This window comes from Phoca vitulina, unplaced genomic scaffold (genome assembly GCF_004348235.1).
Source record: "Phoca vitulina isolate PV1807 unplaced genomic scaffold, GSC_HSeal_1.0 scaffold32, whole genome shotgun sequence".
NCBI classification, from domain to species: domain Eukaryota; kingdom Metazoa; phylum Chordata; class Mammalia; order Carnivora; family Phocidae; genus Phoca; species Phoca vitulina.
Window position 1 is genome coordinate 23,554,106 of NW_022589735.1, and position 27,307 is coordinate 23,581,412.

A 27,307-nucleotide genomic window follows, 5' to 3' on the forward strand; every position below is an offset into this window, starting at 1 on the left:
TCAGTGGGGAGCCTGCTTCTCCCTCTCCCTCTGCCCCTTCCCCCACTCATGCCCCTCCCCCATGTATGCCCCTCCCCCCCTCTTGTGCTCTCTCTCATGTTCTCTGGCTCTCTCAAATAAAATCTTTAAAAAATAATAAAATAAAATAAAATCCCATCCCCAGGGAAACCGATCCCTCCTTCTACTTAGTTTTCAGAGAATGTGCACAACTGTCTGGTACCCTGCTCATCATCTGTCCTCATCAGGGTGCAGGGCATGGGGGAAGAAGTCTGGACTGTGTCCTCTTCTCTTTTTAAATTCCTAGTCCCTAGCTCAATAATGACCCAAAATAGGCACTGAATGCATAGCAAATGCCTAAATGAAGATACATGGAAAGGAAATCCAGCCAAGAACCAAAACTCCACCAATGCGCATGTCAACAGCACAGGATGAGTCAGCCCTGCATTCTCAATCCACCACCAAGGTCATTGCTCTGTAGGACCGTGTGTTCCATATTCTAATTTACCTTAAAGCATCAATGTAATTCTCAATTTGGGTTTCCAATTTGAGGCGAGACCCTTAAGGTATTTTTCACTATTTTTTAAATCCCTTTTAATCACTTTTTAATACCTATCAGAAGCTTGAAATTGAAATGTTATAACCAGACTGCCCTGATTTTCCTGGGCTACACTTATACAAGGGAGGGTATCCTCGGATCTGTACTGACCTGATCGTTTCCCTCGTTTCCCTCGAAGAAGGTTTGTCTTATTTGAAGCAGCATTATTAAACCAATAACACAAATAAAAGGATATGCCCAGACTGACGGTTACCAGAGGAGAGGCGCGTGGGGGGACGGGTGAAATAGGTGACGGGCATTAAAGAGTATAGTTAACATAATGAGCACTAAGGTACAGCATTGTTGAATCATTATATCATACACCAGCCACTGATACATGCTATGTTACCTCGTTAATGTAAATTAAAATAATTAATTAAAATATAGAAGTAATTAAAGTATAACTATAAATTTATAAAATTAAAATATAAGTAATTAAATCAAAATAAAGTAATTAAAATAAAAAATTTAATAAAATTAAAAATATATATAAATGCCCAGAAAGAAAAGCTTGGGAATGTTTTTAAAATATACCAAAGACAGGGGCGCCTGGGTGGCTCAGTCGTTAAGCGTCTGCCTTCGGCTCAGGTCATGATCCCAGGGTCCTGGGATCGAGCCCTGCATCGGGCTCCCTGTTCGGCAGGAAGCCCGCTTCTCCCTCTCCCACTCCCTCTGCTTGTGTTCCCTCTCTCGCTGTGTCTCTCTCTGTCAAATAAATAAATAAAATCTAAAAAATAAATAAATAAATAAAATATACCAAAGACAAATTCATGTGTTTGAATCAATGAAGTCTCTCCCAATCTCTGTTTCCAAGGACACAAAGTGACCGATAAAGACAGGAGCTGGTCTTCCCCAAGCTCTTCCTCTTATCCTCAGCCACAGGGAGGCCTCCTGCTATTCAGAGCTGAGAGATACGGTCGCCTCTCCCCACTCTTGTTTTGTGTTTGGCCGTGTTTTTTTTTTAAGATTATTTATTTATTTATTCATGAGAGACAGACAGAGAGAGGCAGAGGCAGAGGGAGAAGCAGGCTCCCCGCGGAGTAGGGAGCCCCATGCGGGACTCGATCCCAGGACCCTGGGATCCTAATCCCAGCCGAAGGCAGACGCTCAACCAACTGAGCCACCCAGGCGTCCTAGCCATGCTCTTCTGATGATGCCTCAAAGAGACAGCCCCCCCTGCCCCAGTGCTGGGTGGGCTCAGGCCCCCCGCAGAACACAGATCTGTACTCCACCCTTAGCGGCTTCAGCCCCCGCTTCTCCAGGTCCCCAAGCATTGCAAGTGAAAGCCAGTTCCAATGATTATCCTGAAGGTAAAAAATGAAAGGGAAGGCTTCCAAAGGGCCACCTGTCACCTGGACGGGACTGTGCAGAAGAGGAGAGCAGAGCGGCAGGTTCTGAGGACGCTGGGCAGGGCCCTCTGCCCTTTGATCCTAGGACATGAACACCCCAGCAGTTTCAGTGCCCTGCATCCTATACACCCTATGGTATAGAACCCCACAATCCAGGCTCCCGGGTGGCTGCTGTGGCTGACCAGACTCGCCACCACACTGAGCCTCACTGCCACATGAGGTCCCGGTGGTGTCGGCGTGGTTCTGGGATCCCCCATCCAGGACAAGTGTGCGCTGGTGCGGGATCAGCATCTTGGCTACAGCAGACCCCCGCTCCCGAGGGGTAGGGGTGGACGTACCCACAAGGCATCACGCCAGCTGCACACGAGCCTGCTTGGCTGGCAGAAGGTGCTTAGAGCTCCACACATCGCAGGGCCTGCTTATGCCAATACCCCCATCTCCAGAGTGCTTCTCAGATGAAACAGCCATGTAAGTAGAGTGATACAGATTTAAAAGGAAAAATGGGCATCTTTCTACCGTTGCCATCAAATTCCTTCCCAGGAGTAATTCCCTATACCCCCAGACTTTTTTTTTTTTAAGATTTTATTTATTTATTTGACAGAGAGACACAGCGAGAGAGGGAACACAAGCAGGGGGAGTGGGAGAGGGAGAAGCAGGCTTCCCGCGGAGCAGGGAGCCCGATGCGGGGCTCGATCCCAGGACCCTGGGATCATGACCTGAGCCGAAGGCAGACGCTTAACGACTGAGCCACCCAGGTGCCCCACCCCCAGACTTTTTATTCATCACTCTTAACACGTTTTACAAAAACCTACACTTGTCTTTTGGAAAACGTTAAGTGATAGAAGAACAGCAAAATAGCAAAATGGATTAAAAAGAGATGTAAACAATCCCTAAATAGGGAACAAGGAGACGCGGCACTCATGTACCAGGGGACCTCGGACCAGGGACAAGGCTCTCTGCCCAAGGATCCCCCTTTGCCAAATGAGAAATTGGAATACATGATCTCTAAAGGTCCCTCCGGCTCTCAAATCACATCTATTCCGGTTTTGTCCTAATTATTCCTCTCTCACTTTTTCCTAATAAATTCATAGCAGAGGTCCCAACAGGAGTTGGATTGCACATAATGGCACGAGCTTCTCTGGTAGATGACAGGAAGGATGTTGTTTGTCTCCTGAGCGACCAGCAGCAGACCTGACATCTACTGAAGACACCAGCAGCCCCAGAAACTTGAACCAAAGAGGAATTTGGGTCAGACATGGCAGCCAAGACTATTACATGTCACAGAATATCCACGCTATCCACTGGGAACCACGCCCCCCACCTCGGGACAACTGGGGAAGAATTTAAGGAAGGCTGGAATTCCTACAAAGCCCTAACGGGATAGAGTAGTTATCTATTGCTGAATTGCAAACCATGCCAAACTTAGTAGCTTAAAAAAAACTATGTGGCTCACTGTTTGGGCTGGGCACCACAGGACGTTTCTCCTGTTTGTCCCCCGTGAGCTCAAGATATGCACCTGTAGTGAGCTAAATGACTCTGCTTCTGGCTCAAAGCTGGGCTGTGTGTCCTCTCTTTATCCAGCGAGCTAGTCTAGGCTTGTTCACACAGAACCAGCATGATGAGTCCCCAGAGCCACAAAACACGGGCCCAGCGTGCATTTTTCAAGACTCTGCTTGAGGCATATTTACTAACGCCCCACCAGCTGAAATAATTCAAATGGCCAACTCAGATTTAAGGGGTAAGAACACAGACACTACCTCTCGGTAAGAGGATTTGTAATGTTACATTCTAGGTATAGGAGTGGAACGAGGGAAAGAATTTGTGGCCATTCGTACAAACTATCATGCAGAGAAATACAGATGTATGCCTGTCAAGGTGACCTTATTTTTATTCCCAAGTTCACGCTGCCAAGTCAAGAGATGAAATTATTCCTGCCTTTTACTCAGCAGCAGGTTTTATAGTAAAATTTCCATGAGAAATGAAATTTGTGAGCCTGCAGATCAGAGAGGAATTGGAAATTCTTTTTGCAAATCGTCAGCCTCGCTGAAGCCTTGGGACTCCATCCAAAGTTATATGTGGAAATGCAAATGTAGGAAATTCCTCGTGGATGGTTTGCTTCTGTATCTCCTATTATTCCTGCCCTTCCGAAATCCAACCCCCTGAGCTCATGCCTTCAGGCAAGTCACTCAATGACACCTCTAAGAAGTTCATGAGTCATCACAGCTAGTTGGAATTTTCAAATCTCTGAGGCGCATGGCTGTGAATTGTACATCTCTTCGATCTCCAGTCTGTGTTTGGCAGTTCAACTGAGCATGATAGCAGCTTCATCTGACACTCATTTAATTCATGTTTCTTACCAATTAACTGTGCAATAGGCACTGAGCTAAGAGCGTAGATACAACAAAGATTGGAAGGAGGGAGGACAGGAGGGCAGAAATGCACCTGCCTTCTTGTATCTTGCAGTTCAGTGGGACGGAAACCCCATAACTTTTGCGAGAAATGAAGTTCAAGAACTTGGATTCATTTTCAAAATCAAAGTGAATTTTGCATTTTGAAACCACCGCCCCTGAATCGCTTTTAATATCCAGAGCCTGGTCTCCACCAAAGAGGGTTTACGAGTGACGGACTTTCTTCTTTTCATTGTTAAATCGTCACCAAGTTATTTTTAATTCTGGCAGTGTCCTCAAGCTCTGAGGACATTAATTTCTTTGGGCAGTTGAAGAAAAAACTCTGAGTCAATTTCCTCTTACACGGAACCGGCCTCTCACTCAGTTCACACTTCAAAGGAAGCTCGCTTCACCACACTGAGCTGGGCATCACGAAGGCAGGGTGAAAATTGGGCGGCGGGGGGGGCAGTGTCATTGCCCCGAATGTTTTTCTTTTAAAACCCACAAAGGCCAGTCCTCCACAGATTTGAAACAACTCCACATTTAGCCTCTGGCCCATCTGTCCTTTCAAATCCTCTTCTTAGTGTTTTCTGCTCTATTTAACTGTATGCGTTGTATGGATTTTTTTGCCGCTTTGTGTTTTTTTTTTTAATTGACAACTCATAGTATTCGTCTCCTTGTGGAAGTTTTCATTTTCATAGGCTACCTTTAAATTCCACCCCCCATCCACCCCAGCCTTTAAAATTCCTGCAAGATTAAGTCTATTGATGAAATTTCACGTAATACATTAAGAGAGAGATTTTGGTGGAGCGTGCCTCTTCTCAAGGCAGATGCCATCAACTCAGGAGCTCAGAGCAAAGAAGTTTTGCCTAGTTTTATTCATCAGTTTAAAACCCCTACATTTTCCCAAAGACGTACAGATGGCCTATAGGTACATGAAAATGTGCTCATCACGCATCATCAGGGAAATGCAAATCAAACCCACAATGAGATACCACCTCACACCTGTCAGAACGGCTCAAATCCACAACACAAGAAACAACAGGTGTTGGTGAGGCTGTGGAGAAGGAGAAACCCTCGTGCACCATTGGTGGGAATGCAGGCTTGTGCAGCCATTGTGGAAAACAGTATGGAGGCTCCTCAAATAGAATTAACGTATGATCCAGCAATTCTACCTGAGTATTTATCCAGAGGAAGCAAAAACACTAACTTGAAAAGACACCTGCAACCCAAGTTCATTGCAGCATGATTTGCAGTAGAAAGACATGGAAAGAACCAAAGCGTCCATCACTGAATACACACAAACACACACACACGAATATTATTTCACCATAAAAAGGAAAGATCTTACTATTTGTGACAATACAGATGGACCTTGAGAGCACTATGCTAAGTGAAATAAGTCAGACAGAAAACTATAAATCCTATATGATCTCACTTATAAGTGAAATAAAAAAGAAGACCAACAACACACACCTAGAAATGTACACACACACACATACATTAGAGTATTATTTCATCATAAAAAGGAAAGATCTTACCATTTGTGACAATACTGATGGACCTTGAGAACACTATGCTAAGTGATAAGTGAAATAAGTCAGACAGAAAAAGACAAATCCTATATGATCTCACTTACAAATGAAATAAAGAGAAAACCAACAACAACACACACCTAGAAATACACACACACACACACACACACACACACAACCCTGAACTCAGATACAGAGAACAGACTAGTGATTGCCAGAGGCAGCGGGAAGAGCATGGGCAAAATGGGTGAAAAAGGTCAAAGGTATAAACTTTCAGTTATAAAATAAGTCATGGGAGACCATGTACAACATGGGAACTATAGTTCATAGTACTGTATTGTATATTTGAAAGTGGCTGAGAGAGTAAATCTTAAAAGTTCTCATCACAAGGACAAAAATTTGTAATGTGTGGTGACAGGTGCTAACTAGACTTACTGGGGTGATCATTTTATAACATGCACAAATAGCAAATGTTGTACACTTGAAACTGTTACATGTTTATGTTTTATGTTATATGTTATATGATAATTATGTGTTAATTATATCTCCATGTTATATGTTAATTGTATCTCAGTAAAAATTCCCTTCTTAGACCCTCACAGAAAACAAAAATCAACTAAGCAATTTAAAACAGAAAGATAAGAGCACCTGGGTGGCTCAGTGGGTTAAGCGTCTGCCTTCGGCTCAGGTCATGATCCCGGGGTCCTGGGTTTGAGTCCCATATCAGTCCCTGCTCAGTGGGGAGTCTGCTTCTCCCTCTGCCTCTGCCCCTCTCTCCTGCTCACTCTCACTCCCTCTCTCTCTCAAATAAATAAATAAAATCTTAAAAAAAAAAAAAAGAAATTTCTCCTCAAAAAAACAGAAGCTCCAATAAATCTCAGGCAAAATTCTGTAAGTTGTAGATATTATCACTAGAACCCCATCTTGAGGAAACTCGAAGGAAAAATAATTCCTTATCACCAGAACATATTAAAACGGAACCCCAGGTTATAGTGGACCAAGTGAGGGAATCATATTTTGTCTACTGATTTTTGAATTGTTTGCTTAAGCAAGTGTTAAGTGTAGCTTATTTTCTATCATGGGGGTAGATACTCAATACTGCTTTCTTTCCTGAAAGAGCTTTATCTGTATTTACCACTCAATTTACTAGTTATTAATAGTTATTGAACATCCAGCGTGGGTCAGGCACTGTGCCGGACAATGAAAAGATCACAGACCTGCTTTCAATAGGTCTCAAAGACCAATGTAAGTAGTGAAGAGTTTTAAATGTGAATTTCTGCTGACACGTGTTTATTGTGCAGAGGAGATGGTGGTCATGGACAGAGAGGGAAGTAAGCACAGGCAGAAACTTTAGATACTGGGTGTTTTTCAGGTGTGTGGGACTGTAAAAGGTAAGGCTCTTTTGAATCCACACTGAACCAGGTTCTATAACAGTAAGTTATAATACACAAATACTAACAAGAGCCATCCATGAAGTCCATGCTAACCAAACAATCAGGATAAAGTCTGGAATACAGATTGAAAGGGAGAGAGTGAATCTATCAATAGGACAGGCAAATGAGAAGTTACTCCAAGGTAAAGAAATTTCACAAATAAATGAGGAGCAACACAATTAAGCCAATTAACAACAACCCACATGCTTATCCTTGGTACAGCAGAAGGAATGCTGTACTCCTCAAACCAAACCTCTGGGGCTTATCTGATAGGAATATTCCAGTAAGATACGTGCCACGGAGGGCAAAAAACAGAACTATTGATATTACATTATATCTGGTCCTTAATACAATAAATTTGGACAGACATTCTAGTTAAGCCGTAAGTGTCAACATTGTAAACTTGTTTTGATTAAAGGGTTTCTCTATCAAAAAAAAAAAGAGAGAGAACAGAAAGAAGAAGACACTGGCTGAAGGAACACAGAAGTTATTACACCTGCCTTGGATTTCATATAAATATATATGATACGTACATATATATATCATATACACATATGGTATATCAGACAGCCAATCCATATCAACTCTAACAAAAGCCGCCTCCTATTCATAAGTGACCACAGAAAAGTCACTCTGTGTAAGCAGTGATCACCATGCATGGTCTTATACCCTATAAGATGGTAGGCAGGGGAGAAAACCACTATAAATGTTATCTGAAAATAGACATTCTTAGCACCACAGAATTTATGTAACAAACATTTATATAGCACTTACTTTTCTTTTTTTAAGATATTTTTTAAGACTTTATGTATTTATTTGAGAGCACAAGTGGGGAGAGGGACAGAAGGAAAGGGAGAAGCAGACTCCCCACCTGACAGGGGGCTCAATCCCAGGACCCCGAGATCAAGACCTGAGCTGAGATCAAGAGTTGGATGCTTAACCGACTGAGCCACCAAGGAGCCCCTAACTTACTGATCTTTGTGGCTACCATAGGAGCTAGGTACTATTACCTCCATGATACAGATGAGTAAACTGAGGCACAGAGAAGTTAATTAAATTTTCCAAGTTCCAGGAGCCAGCCAAAGGTAGATCCTGGACAAGAACCCAAGCAGTTTGGCTCCAAAGCTCATGGGCTTCACGACTACACCATTCCACCTCAGAGGGTGCCACTTACGAGTGTGATGAGAAGGAGAATCTGAGAGTGTCCTCCTAGCACCAGCCCAGAGAAGATGCTCTAGCTCAAAGCCAAGGGCAGCCCTAATATCATGACCACCACCTACTGAGAGCTTGACATACCAGCCCCTAGTAAATATCCATTCTCTTTCTTTCCCCAAACCCAAAACACAAGCTAGATACACAAGCTCTATACCTAGGAACACTGCAGGAAATACACGAATGCATTTTTGCTGTCTGTGGCAGCAGACACTGTATTTTGACTTCACCCCTATTTCAGGCCCCTGGAAGTTGCCTTCCTTCGCTGTGGAGGGTGGGAGCCTCACACAGCCTCCCCTGAATCCCCTCAGCGGCAGTGCAAGCATGGGACTGAAGTTTCTTCAAACAGACACGCCTTCACAAAATGTCAGTGTGGGAAGGAACAATGTGATCTGAAGCCCCAGAGTGGGAGTTCGGATTTCCTGACAAGGCTGGAGGTGGTGAAGGTCCTTCCGGGGCAGCTGGAGGGGAGCAAGAATGTTCTCACTAAAAGAAGTGTCGGGGGTGTGGGTTCTTCCTCCTGGCTGTGGGCTTCTGAGCTGCCAGGATTCCTGATTTACTGTTCCCAAGATGGAATCCCTGGGCCTTCCAGAAATTCTGGGAGCTCTCTAACATCCTTTAATAAAAATTCTTCCTGTTTAAAGTTAGCTAGAGTTGGGGCGCCTGGGTGACTCAGTCAGTTAAGCGTCTGCCTTCAGCTCAAGTCATGATCCCAGGGTCCTGGGATCGAGTCCTGCATCAGGCTCCTTGCTCAGTGGGGAGTCTGTTTCTCCCTCTTCCTCTGCCCCTCTGCCTGTTTGTGCTCTCTCTTGCAGACCCTCTGCTTGTTTGTGCTCTCTCGCGCGTGCGCGCTCTCTCTCTCTCAAATAAATAAAAATCTAGAAAAATAACAATAAAAAAAATAACTTAGCTAGGGCAGATTCTCCTGTTTGCAACTAACTAGCTTTACTTACATAATCTGTCTACTATACACACATTTAAGTTAGCTAGAGTAGATTCTACTATTTGCAACTAATTCGCTTTACTTACATAATCTAAAATACACACACACATCTATGTATGTAATGTCTAGTACATCAAATCCCAAGATCTCACAAAAATCATTACTTTGCATGAAACTGATGTTCACAAAACAGAAAAAGTAGTCAATTTTAAGATAATATTTTAGGACCAGGGGTGAAGCACACAAACTTTGGGGCCAAATTGCTTGGGTCTTAATCCTGGATCTACCATCAACCAGCTAGCTCCTTGAACTTGAAAAATTTTAATTAACTTCTCTATGAATGACTGGAATGGGAGAAAAAAAAAGGCATCCATTCCTCATACACCTCAGTAACAAAAAGTATTGTTTCCACAATTCTCCATGTAAGTACACTGACATTTGACAGAGAGTTTTAGTCACCTGCCCAACGCCACACACTAGTGAACACGCACCCAGGTCCGTCTCCCTTAATGACACATCTCTGTAGCATCCAGCTCCCCTATAGCTAGAGTCGCCAGATACAAGGGATCAATTGTCAGTAGGGCTTACCTCTTCATCACCGTGAGTTTGATTCATTTTCTGAGGATACGCTGAGAACACTGACCAAATACAAGTTTCTGTACCTGCAGAAACCAGTACCAGTTCCTGGCAAGTGATGGAAGTGAACCCAGGAGGGTCTCGGATCCCATGCTGGGACAGAAGCCAGTGAGGTTATTGGAAAGCTTTCAACCCAACCATGTGCGGGATCAGATTTCCATTTCAAAAGATGGCTGAGGGTTCATGATGCCCCAGAGATGGGAAGCTGGTGAGACTGGCAGGAAGCCCAGTTAGGAGATAATTGTCACAGTCTGGGGTTGAGAGCCTGACAGCCGAAACTGTGGGGCAGGAGGGAGATCGAGGGAAAGGAGTAGGCATGCACATGATTAAGCAAGTGGAGCCTCATCAGATTGCTGTTGTACTCAACTTAGCTGTGACTCAGTGAAAATAAAAGGCATTTGGGTACAATGTACACCTTTGAGTTATCTTCCCAAATTCATTCAGAAATGAATAGATAGGAAACGGAGGATGCATTCTTTCTTTCAATAAATCAAATTTACACTAAACCCAAAGACAGTTACTCAGCATAAAATTGTAATACAACTTTCTCTAACTGGAATCCTTGTGTCATACCCAGGAGCACCTGGGTACCTGCATGACCACCCACTCTCCCTTTGCTACGCCTCTGACTTCTAGCTGAGAGGAGCTAATGAGGGAATGACAAATGGGTGTGGTTGGCACCCACCATGGTGGGTAGTGGGAGAAGCAGGTGACATGCATGCCTAAAGTGACCCAAAGACAAAAGGCATGTTAAAACCTCTCGAGGCAGGATTGGGGAACTAGAGGTAGGCAACTGACATTCCAAAGCAATCTGCACTGATGTTGAGATTTTCACCCTATACCTGGAAAATTATACTGCTGCGGACCTCCATGGCCAGTGTGGAGACCCACAAGACTTTAGAGAGCAGAAAAAGAAGACTGGCCTCAGAAGCTTACTAGCAAGAAATTTATATTTTTTTAAGATTTTATTTACTTCACAGAGCACAAGCAGGGGGAGCGGCAGAGACGGAGGGAGAGGGAGAAGCAGGCTTCCCACCGAGCAGGGAGCCCAATGCAGGGCTGGATCCCAGGACCCTGGGATCATGACCTGAGCTGAAGGCAGATGCTTCACTGATGGAGCCACCCAGGCGCCCCAGTTACTAGCAAGAAATTTTTTTAAAACTACCATGGGGCGCCTGGGTGGCTCAGTTTGTTAAGCAACTGCCTTCGGCTCAGGTCGTGATCCTGGAGTCCCAGGATCGAGTCCCACATCAGGCTCCCTGCTCAGCGGGGAGTCTGCTTCTCCCTCTGGCCCTCCCCCCTCTCATGTGCTCTCTCATTCTGTCTCGCTTAAATAAATAAATACTTAAAAAAAAAAAAAAACTACCATGAACCCTAAGTGGTTTCAAAGTCCTGGGAATCTATAGTCAAAGGCCTTTCATCTCCAACATTTAAAAACTGGAGAGATGTTGGCGCAAGGGCTTCTGGGAGGGGAATCACTCGTTTATCCATGCCCATAAAAAGGTGAAGAGGCCACAAGCTAATTCTTTGGGTGGTGATGGGAATGGGGGTGGCGGGATGGAATCTCAGGGAAGAGTGAGGGAGAAACCAAAGGAGAATGAATCCGAGGGTGTGCACAACTGAGCTGGTGATGGCTTCACCGCAGACGGAGCTGGCTGCAGGGTCATGTGTGCCATTCCCAGATAGACTCTACGCACTCCTGCATGCTGGAATAGTCTGCAGGAAGGAGCAGAAAGGCAAGCCATGTATCCACCAGCTCTTCCTCTCGTATCTCTCTTTGGTGGAAGTCCATTCCGCTTTGCATTAAATCCCCCACCCATGGGATTGTCGCCTGGTCCCTCCAGCACCTCCCGGGAAGGCAGAGCCTCTTTGAAGTCTCTCCTTGTTGTGGGATTTGCATGCAGGGGACCCTGATGTGTATGCATCAGAAGCAACAGCAACCTGGGCTTTCTCACCCATGCAAACTGTGTAAACGGACATTTGGGCAGCTCAGGCTTCAAATCTGAGGCCCACAGTGTAGACAGGGCTAAGCTGACCTGGAAGAGCCCATCAGTGGTACTGCAGACCATACGTGGCCATAAAGTTTTTATGTGGCCATAAATTTTGTTAAATCCTTATTCCTCCTATAGCTTATAAACTCAAAGTTGAGTTTCTACCCAAGTCTGTCTTCCAGAAAGGGCAAATCTTCCATGTAATATTCAGAAATTCATCTCATAGTTATCTTTTAAGGATGACTATTCTTGAGGCTAAGTACATTTGTTATTGGAAATGAGATCCATTAGAGTATTCCATGGCAAAAACAGTTCTTTCACTTGTAAACAATTTCAGTAACAGGAGGTTAAATGTATTTACCAACCTTGTGACAATTAACTGTCAACCATGACCTCTGTGACTTTGTTATAATATTCTGTTATTAAGAACTTACCTAAAAAATATCCCTCCAGGGAAAAAGCTCATTTTGGTTTGTAAAATAAATGTGTTTCTATTGGTTTTCATTTTAAAGTAAAACACAAAATCTCATTCTTCCACACTTGTAAAAACTATACACAATATATAGGATTAATGATCTGTGGGAATAAAATTCTATTCGTAGGGCGCCTGGGTGGCTCAGATGGTTAAGCGTCTGCCTTCGGCTCAGGTCATGATCCCAGTGTCCTGGGATCGAGTCCCGCATCGGGCTCCCTGCTCCTTGGGAGCCTGCTTCTCCCTCTGCCTCTCTCTCTCTCTCTCTGTCTCTCATGAATAAATAAATAAAATCTTTAAAAAAAAAAAAATTCTATTCGTAAATACGTGAATGGAAATTTTGAGAAAGACGTAAATACCGTGTGCATGAACAGCATGAGGAGATGCTCTCAAATTAAATTAGAGTAAATAAAGCAGGAATTGAATGCTATATACTATATTCCCAGACCCCTGCGTGGGAAGAGTGAATGGACCACGTGCAGAGAAGAGAAAGAACAATGAGCTTACTGACAATTTTACTAAAACCCTTATATGTTTCCATTCTTTCCCAAATTTCTACCTTACATTCTCATCAGAATTTTAGAATTAAAATGAATCTAAAAATACCTTACATGGAGAGCTAGGAAAGGTAGTCAAACCGAGATGTTTAATAATTCACTAAGTAGAAATCTAATCATTTACATCCTGCTAGAATAAAGATTATGTGAACAGAAGGGCTTGATTTGCTTTAGAGAAGTCACTCACATACAATAGAGGCAAACCCAAGGGAGTTTGTTGAAAATGGAGGTTCCTCTTATTGGTTCCAATTCAGCAAGTCTGGGTGAAAACAGAAATCTGCATTTTGTGAAGTTGCCAGTGATTCCAATGCAGTGGGTTGGGACCCAACTTTGATAAAGACTGGCCAGAAGAGAAGCCCACAATGTCACAGAGACTATCTACCCTCCAGGAACAATGCTGTTCTGTCCTCTGACCCCTGAGGCAGATTCTACTGTGGACCATTACACTGTCTCCCCTTATTCTGACACATTCTTGTTTAGCAGAGTTCTTATGATTGGATTTTCTTGCAGTTTGCTTAAAAGGAGAAAATGGACTGCTCTGTCAACACTGGCATTTGAGATTATATGAATGTCCTTCTCATCGTGAACTAATAAAGCAACACTTGGGTTTATACATCAGTCTCTCTGGGCTCAGTTAATGTGAGTCTACCCCTGAAATGGGTCCATTGTCACCTGTCAAAACTGGGTACGTGAGTTCTCAAAGCTCAAGTCTTCTTAGCCAGGAGGTAGTGGGCCCCTTTCCCAGAGTAGTGGGTATTTGTTCTTTTTGCCAGCCTGACTTCCATTTCCATTTCTGTATAGCACCTTGAGTTTTCCCTGGGGAAATCAACCCTTTTCTATTCTCTAATTCTCCCCACCCCCAAATCTGAACAGAGCCTATCCATTTAAACTCAACCCTAGAATTTTTGTTAAAGCACAACTAAGCATCAGAGGTAAAACATAGCTCTATTAGTGCACATCTTAGAACTAGGAGAGAGTATTGTGCCTGAGAATGAAGCCATTGTGAACAAAAGATGAACCAAGAGAGATAAAAATAAGAGAAAGGAAAAGGGAGAGACTTCTTTATATCACTGCTTGAATCCTGGATATAGTTGGTCCTACACACAGCCTTCGTCTTCTCTGAGCAAACCAATTCTCTTTTGAGTCTGCTTGAACCAGACTTCTTTCATGTACTAAAGAAAAGAGTCAAGTAAGACAACACCTCTGTTCGGTTCACATATGGAGTTTCCCTTCCCTTTGACAGCAACAATTAGATCCAAAGGTCTATCACTTGTTCAGGGGAACACTTAGAAAATCTATCCTCCTAGGAAGCAGAGACTAGTACCTGGATATTAAATGCATGCCAAACCTCCTTTATTTGAGAATAAGGTGAACGTAGTAATTGTCACTAGAAAACAATACCACAGGCTTAGGACTTTTCTTTTCCAAAGACCATGCATGTGCTTGCAAGATGGGGAGGGAACTGAAGTAGGATGTGTTCTACCAACCTCGATCCCAGGACCCCGGGATCATGACCTGAGCTGAAGGCAGACCCTTAACCTGCTGAGCCACCCAGGTGCCCCAACGACTTAGAAAGATTTCTGTAAAAATGAGAGGAAGCCTGTCTCTTGGTACCCCAAATAGGGAAGGAAAATGGTGACCAGCTATCACCACAGTCAATCAATCACCTCAATTATGGGAAACAGAAGGGGAGATTACTTGGCCACAGTAAAAGCAATAACCAGATTAACTTCACAGGCTTTAATTGAAGCCATATTCTCTTTGTCCACCTTTTTGAAGTCAGGCAAGCTTTGCTGCTATATCCATGAAGCAATTGAAAGGGAGGGTGCCTGGGTGGCTCAGTCGTTAAGCGTCTGCCTTCGGCTCAGGTCATGATCCCAGGGTCCTGGGATCGAGTCCCACATCAGGCTCCCTGCTCAGCAAGAAGCCTGCTTCTCCCTCTCCCACTCGCCCTACTTGTGTTCCTGCTCTCGCTATCTCTCTCTGTCAAATAAATAAATAAAATCTTTAAAAAAAAAAAAAAAAAGGAAAGGGAAAAAAAAATTTCATCAGCAGATTACTGAGAAACCAGTGGAAACAATTTTTATCCAGAAAAATGAGGGCACCGAACAATAAATCCTTCAGTGTGTTAAAGAGACTTTTGATTCTCTTACTCAGTGACTCCTACGGTCACGGATGACGCTGGGTTACAAAATAGAATGGTACCAGTCCTATAAAGCCATTGATATTTAGGAACCACCCAACCACATGAAATAACTAACCATGGCATAATGTTTACACTCAAAATCTCTCTCCCCGTTGCAAAGACCTGACGAGGAAAAGAAGTAACACCTCATCAAGAAGAATGGATGCTCAGCAGAGACACGCTTCTTGCAAAGCTGTACAAAGTATGCACACACTACCTTCTCGACCAGAAGAGACTGAGCTCTGCCAAACAGGAAAATAAGAATCAAATCCTTGGGAGCTGAAGATAAAAACAGAGCTGCTGTGACCATTTTGCAAACGTCCAGGGAGAATGTCGCATTTGGTGGGATGATTGGTGAAGTGACAAGTGAAGACTAGTCTTGTGTTTGCGTTGGAATTGCTACTGAGCATAGGGCTAACAGCAGAATGGGAATCTCTACTAATGGGTCATATCTCAGCTTCAGAATACAGTGGGCAAGAACAGTAACAAAGTAAGACAGTCCACAGTCTTGGTTTTGGTAAAACACCAACCAAATCGAAAAACACACAAAACTATTATCCACCTTCTCGGATTCCCTCAACCTCGTCCTCCTCTCTGTCTCTCTTGGTGAACACCTCACCCGCACACAGGTGTCCCTCCACCCTGGGGACTTGGGAAAAACAAGGTGTTGTGTGGCATTGTGCCTGGATCCCCGGGCAGCCACTGACTACATGGCATTAGTCCCTCCGTGGGGTAAGACTTCCTCAATGAGAAAAAAGAGGGAGCAACTGTGAGAAGCCAGCCTAGTATGCTTTTTGGGTGACCAAATTCCCCGTGTGCCCAGAACTGAGTGGTTCTCTGGAACACAAGACTGTATAGGTGAAACTGGACAACTGGTCACCCTAAGCATTGCCTTACCTGCCTCTGCTCTACTGGTCATGTTCTGGGGAGTTTGGAAACCACAGTTCCATTGTTACCAATGGAGGTTCTCTGAAATTAATGACCTAGGCCAGTGCTGGTTCCACGGGCCAGCAACATTAGCATCACCTGGGCACTCGTTAGAGATGGACGTTGGGAGAATTTCTGCCGCTGAGTCAGAATCTCTGGCAGTAGGGTCCAGGAATCTGTGTTTTGAAAGCATGAATTTGAGAAGCACTGGTCCAGCCTGCCTGTGATAAGATGCTTTCGCCTTCTTCAATCTCTCCCATCCCACACAAAGCAAAATCAGATGTCTGGTTTGCAGTAAAAGATATAAGGAGGATTCCATCAAGGCTAACTGGCCAGATACGTCTTGACCGAGAGCAGCCAACATCTTCAGACACACACATGATAATCATTATTCGAGGCTTAGTCTTTTTTTTGCAGTCATTCATTGGAGGGGCTGTATTAAACAATTTTTACACCCACAACAGACGCTAGAGTCTGGAGTGAAGGGTGTGCTGAGCACAGCTGTCTGCAGTTAGCAAGGCCTGTGTCCTCCAAATCACATCAAACCCATCAATATGACTCAGGTGGTAACATTTTCTCCAACATGGAAGGCAAAAAAAAAAATCTTAAAGTTAGGCAGAAGAATCAAGCTTTATTCATGACTGGATGCTTGGTTTTCAGTTTGAGTTTATAGTAAGAATTATGCACTTTTGAACTAGTTTGGGCTGACGTGTACCTAAGTACAATGGAGAGCTCTCCCAAGCAGATCAATACCCTGAAGTTTTAACCACCTTAGAACAAAAATAAATGTTTTAAGGACTCACCTGTTTATATCCAACTGACATTAATATATGAAGAAAAGCCTAGAATGTAAAACACTTTGTTGGTCCTATTACTGCATGAATTTTAAGTAAAGCAAAGGTATTTCTTAAAACACACACTGTAATTTAGACTTTTTACTAATCAGACTACTCTCCCTGCATACAGAACAAAATTTTCAGCAGGATTTCTTTACCAGTCAATTAACATAGAACTTGATCCCTAACTCAGTGAAGCAAATGGAATTTAAAAAGCTTTTTTCAGAACTCATCCTGGATACATGATGGCTTTCATTTCTCCGTGTTTCCCAAACCTCCTATGTAAATTCAAAGGTAATGACCAGTTAACTGGTTTTCCTCCTGCATAAGATAATATTATCAGAGCTCTTGTGGTAAGGTTCAAGATACAGGGAGAGAGGTCGCTCCTTCCAAATTTCTGACCTGCTCCAGTGAAAATTCTCATCTTGCTCAGATGTCTGAGCTCCCCCACCCACACAATCTGTGGGCAGCAAAAATACCTATGATATTATCTTCCACAAAGATAAAATATACAGAAGTAGGTTGGAAAAACACCTCTCAACAAACTCACTTCCCCATGTTATGACCACGTGACATGTACATCCTGGAGCCTCACTTTCCCTAACTAAATTTTTTTAAAAAGACATATTCCTTATGTAAATAACCATAAGCAGATTTTAATCGCTGATGTATTCTCTATACAAGACTTCTAGGTATTTCATAAGCGAGCCACTGTCATTAAAACCTGATAAAGTATAAATAAATCATTCCATTTATAAGGAAGCTAAGTGACTTGTACATTCTTTCTCCAGCCAAGAGGACAGTCCAGCAATACTACTGAGAAATGAAAAGATTCTTCTCCCGCTGCCTCTGCTTTCCAGCTGCCCAAGCATAGCTAATCAACCCAGCTTCTATCACTGATCACTTCCCTCAAGGAAACTGTCATGACTCTCACCTGGGCTGTGGCTCCTCCCCAGTACCAAGATGGTAGCCTGGAGATGGGAAGAGTTGCACAAAGCCCCCTGCATGGGATGAGTTGTCAGCTTGGGTCTCCAGAGAGCAAAGGTCCCAACAGGAAAGCTAAACTTGGCCATCCAGTCCAAGGAGGTGAACTCAGAGTCAAAACTAAACCCCAGCCCTAAAATGTGGTGACCCCTAGACCCCTGAATAAGAACAATGGAAGAAGGTGGAAGACAAGTCATAGCAGAGTCCCTCATAAGGCACTCTGCCTTACTTAAAAGCAGCTACTCAGTGGAGTCTTAGATTTCGTTCATAAAATGAGAACATTACGTTCTACCTATTTCATAAAGCTGGTACCAAAATCACATGAAATAATTCAAAGTGAACATGATTTGTGCATTGTAAATATATATGCAGACACAAGGGATCCTCGCTAGTACTAAGTTCACTCCATTCTTCCCAGCACCGGAGGTAATGTGGGGGGGAGGGTGTCTTGGGGTTGGGGGCCTGCACCAAAAGTGACCCCAGGAATGTGTGAATTCTAGTTGTCTATTTATCTGCCTCCCTAACTAGACTGCAATTTCCTTGAAAGTGGGGACAGTGCGTTAGTCATCACTGCATCTCCATTTACATAGGACGACATCCAATCACTGTTTATGGAATGTTGAATGAATAAATTCTGAATCCTCGCTGTTATTCAGACTCCTGGTTGGCCGTGAATTATGTGCAGTGGGAAACCATGTGGCGTAATGTGCGAAAGGAAGCTGCAGGTGCCCATGTGCCCAGGGACAGCTCCCCATCTGCCAACATGGCTACTCCCTCACTTTCGGACAAGGAGCCTTAAATTCTAAAAATGAGAAGCATTCCTCGAAGTCAGTCAACAAAAGAGGCATTGATAATGAAATGCCCTGGAAGATCAGAATAGTTCAACTTTGGACCCATATTCTCTGCCAGGCACTGTGCAAAGAACCTCCACCTCATTATCTCATTTAAAACTCACAACGCCAGGGGCACCTGGGCAGCTCAGTCACTTGAGCATCTGACTCTTGATTTTGGCTCAGGACATGGTCTCGGGATCGTGAGATCGAGCTCCGTGTCAGGCTCTAGCCCTGTTCCTTCTCCAAAGCCTACAGTCGTAAGCAATACTGGACTTGGCTGTCTGAGCAGAGACGTCCCTATGCCTTCATCATCGGTGAGAATGGGATGGTCTCATCTCAATCGGCCAAGCAGGAAAGAATTTTTCCTCCTCCTCCGTCTCTTCCTTCTGCGATCTGCACACATACCATGAGCCAGGCACTCTGCTGGTGCTGCCGATGGGCCAGGGAGAAAGGATGAGGGGTGGCCATTTGAGGAGAGAGGACAGACTGGCAAAGAGATGTCAACCGCGAGGACGTGGTGGCAGGAAACTCAATGTCAGCAGGGGGATGGGACGTGGTGACCTGGGAGGCCCTTGGCAGGCCCAAATGCAGTAGGGTCGGGCCAGCCCCTCAGGCCTGGCCCCAGGAGGGTTCTGGGAAGGCAGTCCTGCAGGGGAGGCCTGTCAGGGATATGTGGCATCCACGAAGGACAACAGAGCCCGAGGGCCCATGGGACTGGAGTGGTCGGCTTGTTGTGGCCAGACCCAAGCTAGTCCCCTGGTGTTTATCAAATATGCCTGCAATTCACTGGCCTTCACCTTATGGCTCCATTTGTACCAACAGCTTTGGATCCTTTCATTCAGCCCCTTGGTCCTCCCTCCTCTTCCTGGTGTCGCTCTATTCCTGTGCCCACAGGTCTGCTGCAGGCTGGGCCAAGTTCCGGTGCATAGCTCATGCCCCCACCCCCAATCACCCTTCTCTGACCCAAGGGGCTCTCCTGGCCACTCTGTGTCTTCACTCCCTCCTCCTCGCCATTTCTGGCTGCTCGGAGTAACTCTGGGTACCCACATATGACACTGGCCCCAAGACCCTTGGGTCATATCCTCCTAATGGACTGGCACCACCATCAGACCTGCTTCACCCTCAAGAGGGACTGGAAACCACACAGCCTCCGCCTTTAGACACTGGCAGTGTCTAGCGCCACCCCCCTCCCCCCGCCCAGGACACTTCCCCTCTATTGCTCCACACTTATATTGTTTATATCTTCTATCATCTGGTCAACCCATATGTATCAATACCTATTTTACTTTACACTCTGCTGGGGATAAGAAAGACAAAATATCTCCACCCTGAAGGAATTCACAATCTGACAATGACAACCAAGGGGAGGGACTTGAACTCTATCATCTGTGGGCTTAGAGTTTCCGTGTTTATGTCTGTCACCCCAAATTCTCCCTCAAGCTTCAGACCCACACCCAGCTCCCCACCCGACATTTTTACTTGGCCCTCTAAGAGCATTCCAAAAGTAATATATCTAAAATATGATGTCCTTGTCTTCCCTGGGCTTCCTCTTCTCTGTAAGCAGCATTGATATCCTCACTGTCAAATAAAAATCCAGGGGCGACCTATGACTCCTCTCCTTCCCTTTAGAACCCCTACATGTAATCCATCAACAGCCTGACCCATTCTACCTCCAAAAAGGTCCTGCATACACTCACCTCTCTTCAAGTTCATTCCCACCACCCGGATCCATCACTGGGCTGCTGCCGTTCCTCCAGGCCTTTAGCACCCAGCACCAGGATGTTCGCTGGCAAATGCATCCCGGGCTGGACAGCAACATACTCTTGACCCCAAGACTTACGCCCCAGGCAATACGCAACCTGCAGAAACACAGTCATACTCCCACCACAATCCTCTCTCTGCTACTGCGGTGGCCTCCCAAGTGACCATCCCATATTCTCCACATAGCATCCAGAGTGGCCTGTTTTTTTGTTTTTGTTTTTTTGTAGCCCAATATGGGGCTTGAACCCACGACGCTGAGACCAAGAAGACCTGAGCTGAGATCAAGAGTCAGACGTTTAGCAAACTGAGCCACCTAGGCACCCCCAGAGTGGCCTTTTAAAATCTTAAACCCAATCACATCACTTCCCTGCTCAAAATCCTTCATGCTCTACCTTGACCTCCAAGGCCCTGCCTGACCTGTTGGCCCACCCTGACTCTGTTCTTGTCCTTCAAAACATCAAGCTCCCTGCTCTCAGACTAAGGTGTCTACCTGTGTTCCTTCCTACCTGCCACTTTGGACCACAGTACATAGAAGAGGATTAGTCTCAATATTTGGTTGAGCCTCTACTGTCATCATTAGATGCATTCCTTGTCACATTTCATTATTTACTAGTTATCTTCAATAATGTAATAAGCATACCTGGCCCTAAGCCAAAACACAGCTGGGACCTTGCCACTGACTTGGGTCTAACTAACCATAAGGTCCCCTGGCTTCTCCCCATTGGATGGAGGCATAAGCACAGATCCCACGTTCATCATCCTCTTGCTTTCCTATTTATATAATGTGATTATATCTATACATACACTTGACCTCTGAACAACATGGGTTTGAACTGTGTAGGTCCACTTATCTGTGGATTTTTTTCAATAAATATGTTAGAAAATTTTTGGAGATTTGCAACAATTTGAAAAAACTCACAGATGAACCACAAAGCCTAGGAACAGGCAGACACTCTGAGTTGCAAGTTAAGAGAAAGGTATTATCATAAAATTACAGTATATAATACATATAACATGTAAAATAGGTATTAATCAACTATTTATGTTATTAGGAAGGCTTCCAGCCAACATATTCCTAAATAGTTAGGGTTTTTTTTTTTATTTCAGTAGTGTTTAATGTCATAAAAGATTATCATACTATATGTAAGACTTAATTCTCACTTAATAATATATTGCTAAAATCCAATTTGCTTTATTCATTGTTGACTGCTGTGTAATATTCCTCTGTGTGACAATATTACAACATTCATCCACTTTTCAGCTATGGACACTGAAGTTCATTCCAAGTTTTCATTATTGGGCCACATTGAGATATCCTTTTATACCCATTTGGTTGGCTCCAAATTAAAAAGTCTGACATTATCAAATGATTGAATAGGATGTAGCTTCCATGGACCTTTCAGCATCACTGGTAGGAATATGAATTGGTACCAAGACTTTGGAAAACAGTTTAACATTATATCCTAATTTGAATATTCATTTACTTGTGATCAAACACTTGAACTTGCTTCCAGGCTTATACCTAGGAGAAAATCTTGCACACGTTCAATAAGGAACACGAACAAGATACCTCAATATGGCCTAGATTGGCATTTCCCTGATCACTAAGGGTCATGTTTGTCACTTCATATGTTCCCTGGCTATTTCCTCTCCTCAATGCTTTGTGGTCTCAGCCTGAATGTCCAAAAGTCACACAAAGAGAACTTCCCTTGGCCACTGTTCAGGACATCACTCTGTTCTCCTTCCTTTGTGGTATCTACTAGGACCTGAAATTATCTACTTTGTTAACTGATCCATTGTCTGTCTCCCTCAGGACTAAAATACAAGCTCCAAGGATCCTGCTTGCTTTGCTCACTCCTCCATCTCCAGGGCCTAGAACAGAGGGGATGGATCAATACGTGAAGGCAGAGATGCATAAGGGATTCAGAGGTGTGGTCTACAGGCAGACGCTCTGAGTTGCAATCTCAGCTCCCCCACAACCAGCTGTGTGATCATGAACTCATTACTGAAATCATCTGTTCCTGGGTTGTGCCATGTACAAAACAGATCATAGTAATCCTTACTCCATGAGGTCCTTATGAGGTTTAAATGAGCTAATACTTGCAACGGTCTCAGAAAATACCACAGGCACAGCAAGTGCTCCCTAAACGTGGATTACAATTATTAATGTGTGAATGCAGATATCACTACTCCGTGGCTGCCCAGCACAAGGCACCGAACCAGCCTGGTCTGGTCCTCATGAGCTTTCTCTTCCTCCCACAGGTTCTATATCCACCCTGGTCTTGCAGATGCCCCTTCCCTCCTGCAGCTGGGAGGAAAGTGGATAGTACTTGGGGGAAAAGTTTGGGGGAGGGGGGGCTCTGTCTTTTCCCAAAAATGGCCTGGTCACCTGGCACATGAAGAAGCTGAAGAACAGCACAGAGTAAGGGCTCAACAATGTTTTATGAATAAATGATTCATAAGCTATCAATCCATACACACTACAACCTCAGCATTGCATTACACACAAAATCACCACATCCTCCCTCTCTCCCTTTATTGTGATGCCTATTTTCCAAGAGGAGAAAGCCAAGTCAGCCAAGGGGGATGGCAAAGAAATAAAAGTAGACTGGATAAGGGAAGAGGGGAGCAGAGAAGTGAGACAAGGAAAAAAGGACAGAAGGTGGACGAGATGGAGGGGAGATGGGAGATTTCTGGTCGCCCTGAGGCCCTGGGCTCTAGTGCAGAACATTAAAATGCTGGAAATAAAAACCTAAGAGAGTCCCTCCACCACCCACCCACCCAGCGTAATTATTCTTTTTAAGGCATGAATGGGGGCGGGGGGGGGGAGGTAAAGCGGAAAGAGGCCTGGGAAGCCCAAGGCAAACTTCATTTTCCCATCTTGCCTGCGAGAGGATGGTCCCCAGTAAATCTGTGCCCTCCCCCCGACCCCCCCCCCCCCCCGTCAATGTCACCTTAGTGGAGAGCTTACCTCGTTCGGCCACCAGGAGCCCCGCTCCATCTGGAGCCTTCCTCGCCTCAAAGTGGTAAACGCGGCCTTGGTGAAATGCGCCAGGAGGCAAAGCCCAAGTGAGATTCCACGGAGAATTCCGGCAGGTTCCCTGGGAAAAACTGTTTCCATTTGAGAAGGATCGGGAGTCCTGGCCGGGCACCAGCTGCCTCTCCGGCTGTCAGATTCCGTGACTGCTGACGGCCCGGGAGGGCGCCGCGCCCCTCCCTCCTCCCGGAGTCCCGGGCGCCGAGCACCCGCCGGGGAGTCGCGGGGCGCGGGGGCCGGGCTGGGGGCGCGGCGGGGGCGGTGGCTCGGGCTCTACCTTCCGAGGACCCAGCTCCTCGCAGGTGCCTCTTCCGCACCGAGCGTGCCCGACACCGAACCCGCTCGCAGGCTGCCCTGCCGGGACTGGGGACTCCCTCCTTGTGAGTCCTTGGCTGGCAGGGACGAGCCCGAGCGGCGGGGACCCGGAGCGCTCGGCAGGGTATTGCAGACCTTGAGGCTACCGAGGGGTGGGCATGCGCCCCAAATAAACCACACGCATACACACACACAGTTTCCACTTGACCGTTCCCTCCCGCGGAAAGTAACTGTCCTTAAGCAGCCCCAGCAGCGCGGGGGAGGGACCCCCTGCGCTGAAATCTGCAAGCCAACATGATCGCCAAGACCAAATTTGGGGACGGTTTTAATGTTAAGGTTTGGATTTAAGCCGCTCGAAGAAAGAAAGTGGGGGGGGGGGAATGCACGGAGCAAATACGAGTGTGTGTGTGTGTGTGTGTGTGTGTGTGTGTGTGTGTGTGTGTGTGTTTCAAGGCCGAATTTCGGGTGTTACCCGGAGCTTCCGAGGAAGAAGCGGGAGGGAGGGAAAGCACAGAGTGTGGTTCTCCCGGGGCACGGTTAGAAAGGCGTGTTCGGGTCCACCGCCAGCGTGCTCGCCCTGTCGCGGGGCCCGGTGGCGCACGGAGCGGCGAGGCACCGTGGGGTTAACGCCGCCCGCAGCGCCGGCTTCCCCGGGCCGAGCACGCGCCGCGGCGGGTGGAGGGGAGAGCCGGGAATCTCCCGCCCGCTCCCCCTCCGCCGGGCGCTTCCAGCCCCGCGCTATTTATAGCTCGGCTCCCAGCTGCTGCAGGGAACTCACCAGCCGCGCCGAGCCTTCCGAGCCGGGAGAGCCTTCGACGGACGGGGGAGTTTCATAAATTCTCTGAATGGCAGAAATGTCTCTAGCCCTCCGGATTTTGATGGCTACTGTTGAATCTTCCATATATTCCATTGCCACGTTTAAAAAAATAATAATAATAAATAAATAAATAAATAATAAATAAATAAATAAATAAAGAGGGAAAGAAGCGAGAGGATTTCGAAACAGGTGAATTGCAGGCAGGCACTTTGTCACGCTGGGGGCCTTTTGTTATCAGATGCCTGGAAACGGAGACAAAATTCACTGTGGGTTTACTGGCTCGTTTCATATTTTCTGCAACACTCAACCTGGTGGGGTTTTTGTCTGCCAGGCACATGGCCAAAAAAAGAGAGAGATGAAGCCATTTCAAGAGCCATGAAAAATCACATCTCTGCCCTCCAGCTGCCCTCTTACTGGGGGGTCGCAGGGCTGTCTGTCAGCATATACACGCACCCGGGTGGGCTCTGTGTCAAATCCCACACCAACCCCCCAGAGGAAACAGGCTAGTTATGGTGCTGCGTGTGGGTTCCTGGTCCCCGCGGATCCTGGTAACGGGAGTAAACATCTGTTGTTCCCAATGGTACCTTCATCATAAAATGGAGCATACTGCACCAGTCTAGAAGGTCCTAACGCTAATGACTTGCTCCCAAGCCCCTTCCTTCAAGTACTCCTTCCTGAACTAGTTAATTGAGTCCCTGTCCTTTGCAAAATCCCAGGGACCCCTGGGAGCTTTGGAGGAATGCCAAACAGGATCCGTCTACACAGAACTTAGGGAGGAAGCCTCTGTTGGATAGGTGTGCAAGGAAGCCTGAAGACCACCCAAGGGCAATCCTGCAGGTCCAGAGTAGGGGTGCTAAGCTCCCCCACCTCTACCCCTCCCTCCCTGTCCTTCACCTTACAGGTTCCAGGTTTTTCTATTAGAACTGATCTGAATATAATAAGTTATTATTTATTTAACTGTATTTAATGAGAACGATCTGAGAATGGGGCTTCTACTCATTGAACTCTCCAGTTATCTATGGGCCGAGCACGTACCCCTTTTGGTTTAGGTCCTTGTCATTGAAATGTTTTTTCCCTGTATTCACTTTCCTGCCCTAGTAAAGAGAAGGTCCTGGACGTGCTGTTTCTGGGACGAGTCAGGATCCTGGAGGTGCATCAGGCAAATGCAAGAGAAAGGGCCTGGAGCCCCATGTCCTGAGTTCATCCTGTTTATATGATCTTCCTGAATTTATTTTACCCATTTGTGCATTTGTGCTTCGGTTCCTGATCTGTAAAATGTGAAAAATAGTAATAGCAGCTTCCTCATGTGGTTCTTATGAGAATAAATGAGATAATCTACATAACTTCCTTAGACCGGTACCTGGCCTGTGATAAAGCTCAATAGACATTGGGGCACCTGGGTGGCTCAGATGGTTAAGCATCTACCTTCGGCTCAGGTCATGATCCCATAGTCCTGGGATGGAGCGCCACATCAGGCTCCCTGCTCTGCAGGAAGCCTGCTTCTCCCTCTCCTGCTCTCCCTGCTGTGTTCTCTCTCTGGCTGTCTCTCTCCATGTCAAATAAATAAAATCTTTAAAAAAAAAAAAAACCTAAATTTTTTTACTGCCCAAATACGAGCTGGAGTTGATTTGGTTAAATCTGTACAAAGAGGCATTTAAATAAAATCTCTCCCATCTCTGTAAATCTGTGATCTAAATGGGTTTCCTTTTTGTTGTACTAAAGCAGATACCCAAAGCATTCCATATACTTGGGAGGCCCCTGACCACTGACCCTGCCTTTTCTTTCTCCAGGGGAAAAAATATTCCCTCGAAAGGCCTTTAAAAAGTCAGCTGCTGATCTATGTCACACTCTGACGCCCAGGGTAGAGCATTGCCCGCTTATAGTGGTTCACTGGTGTCCTGAGGATAATATTTTGATCTATGAAAAGTTCTTTAAACATAAAAGCGCTCCCTGAAGTTTTCCAAGGGACTATGCAGGGGAAGTATTTCTATTTAACTGGAAATTCTAAGCTCACTAGAGGTTGGTATAGTGTCTTCTTTCCCCTCCTAAAAATTCAGCTCTAGAAGGTAGGACCTAGGTCCTGTAAAGAGTAGTCCTCTGACAGAGATGATCAGTCATCGACCCTGGGATCCAGCTCCCTTCCTTTAGAAGAGAATCCTTGATTCTTAGACACGCAGTCAGATGTGGCCTGCGGATTCTGGCCAATGAGCTATAAAATAAAGTGTCATGTGGAAGCTTCCAAGAAATCCTCCCCCAGGATACCTGATGGTGGTGATGATTTTATATTGGGTCAACCTAGCTAAGCTGGAACAATGCTTCCAAGAATCCATTTGTCTGTATGGCTCTGGGCTAGGATGCGGCACAGGAAAAATGTGCACAAGGTTTGGAGGGTAGAAGGGAAGCAGCAGACATGTTTATACTCGGAAGGTCAATGTCAAGTCAGGTGACGTGGGAGCTCATGCACCCCGTCATGCATTTGCTGGCTCACCGTGTCGGCATGAC

At 45.4% G+C, this 27,307-nt stretch overlaps 1 protein-coding gene across 1 annotated transcript in view; it reads right to left on the bottom strand.

The window, feature by feature from the left end:
- KCNN2 (potassium calcium-activated channel subfamily N member 2) overlaps positions 1 to 23,837 on the bottom strand; it is a 481,118-nt gene extending 457,281 nt beyond the window's left edge. The window contains exon 1 of the mRNA XM_032425402.1: positions 23,608 to 23,837. The gene's annotated coding sequence lies outside the window, so the exon portion shown is untranslated. The remainder of the gene's footprint in view (positions 1 to 23,607) is intronic.
- Positions 23,838 to 27,307: the final 3,470 nt, after the last annotated feature.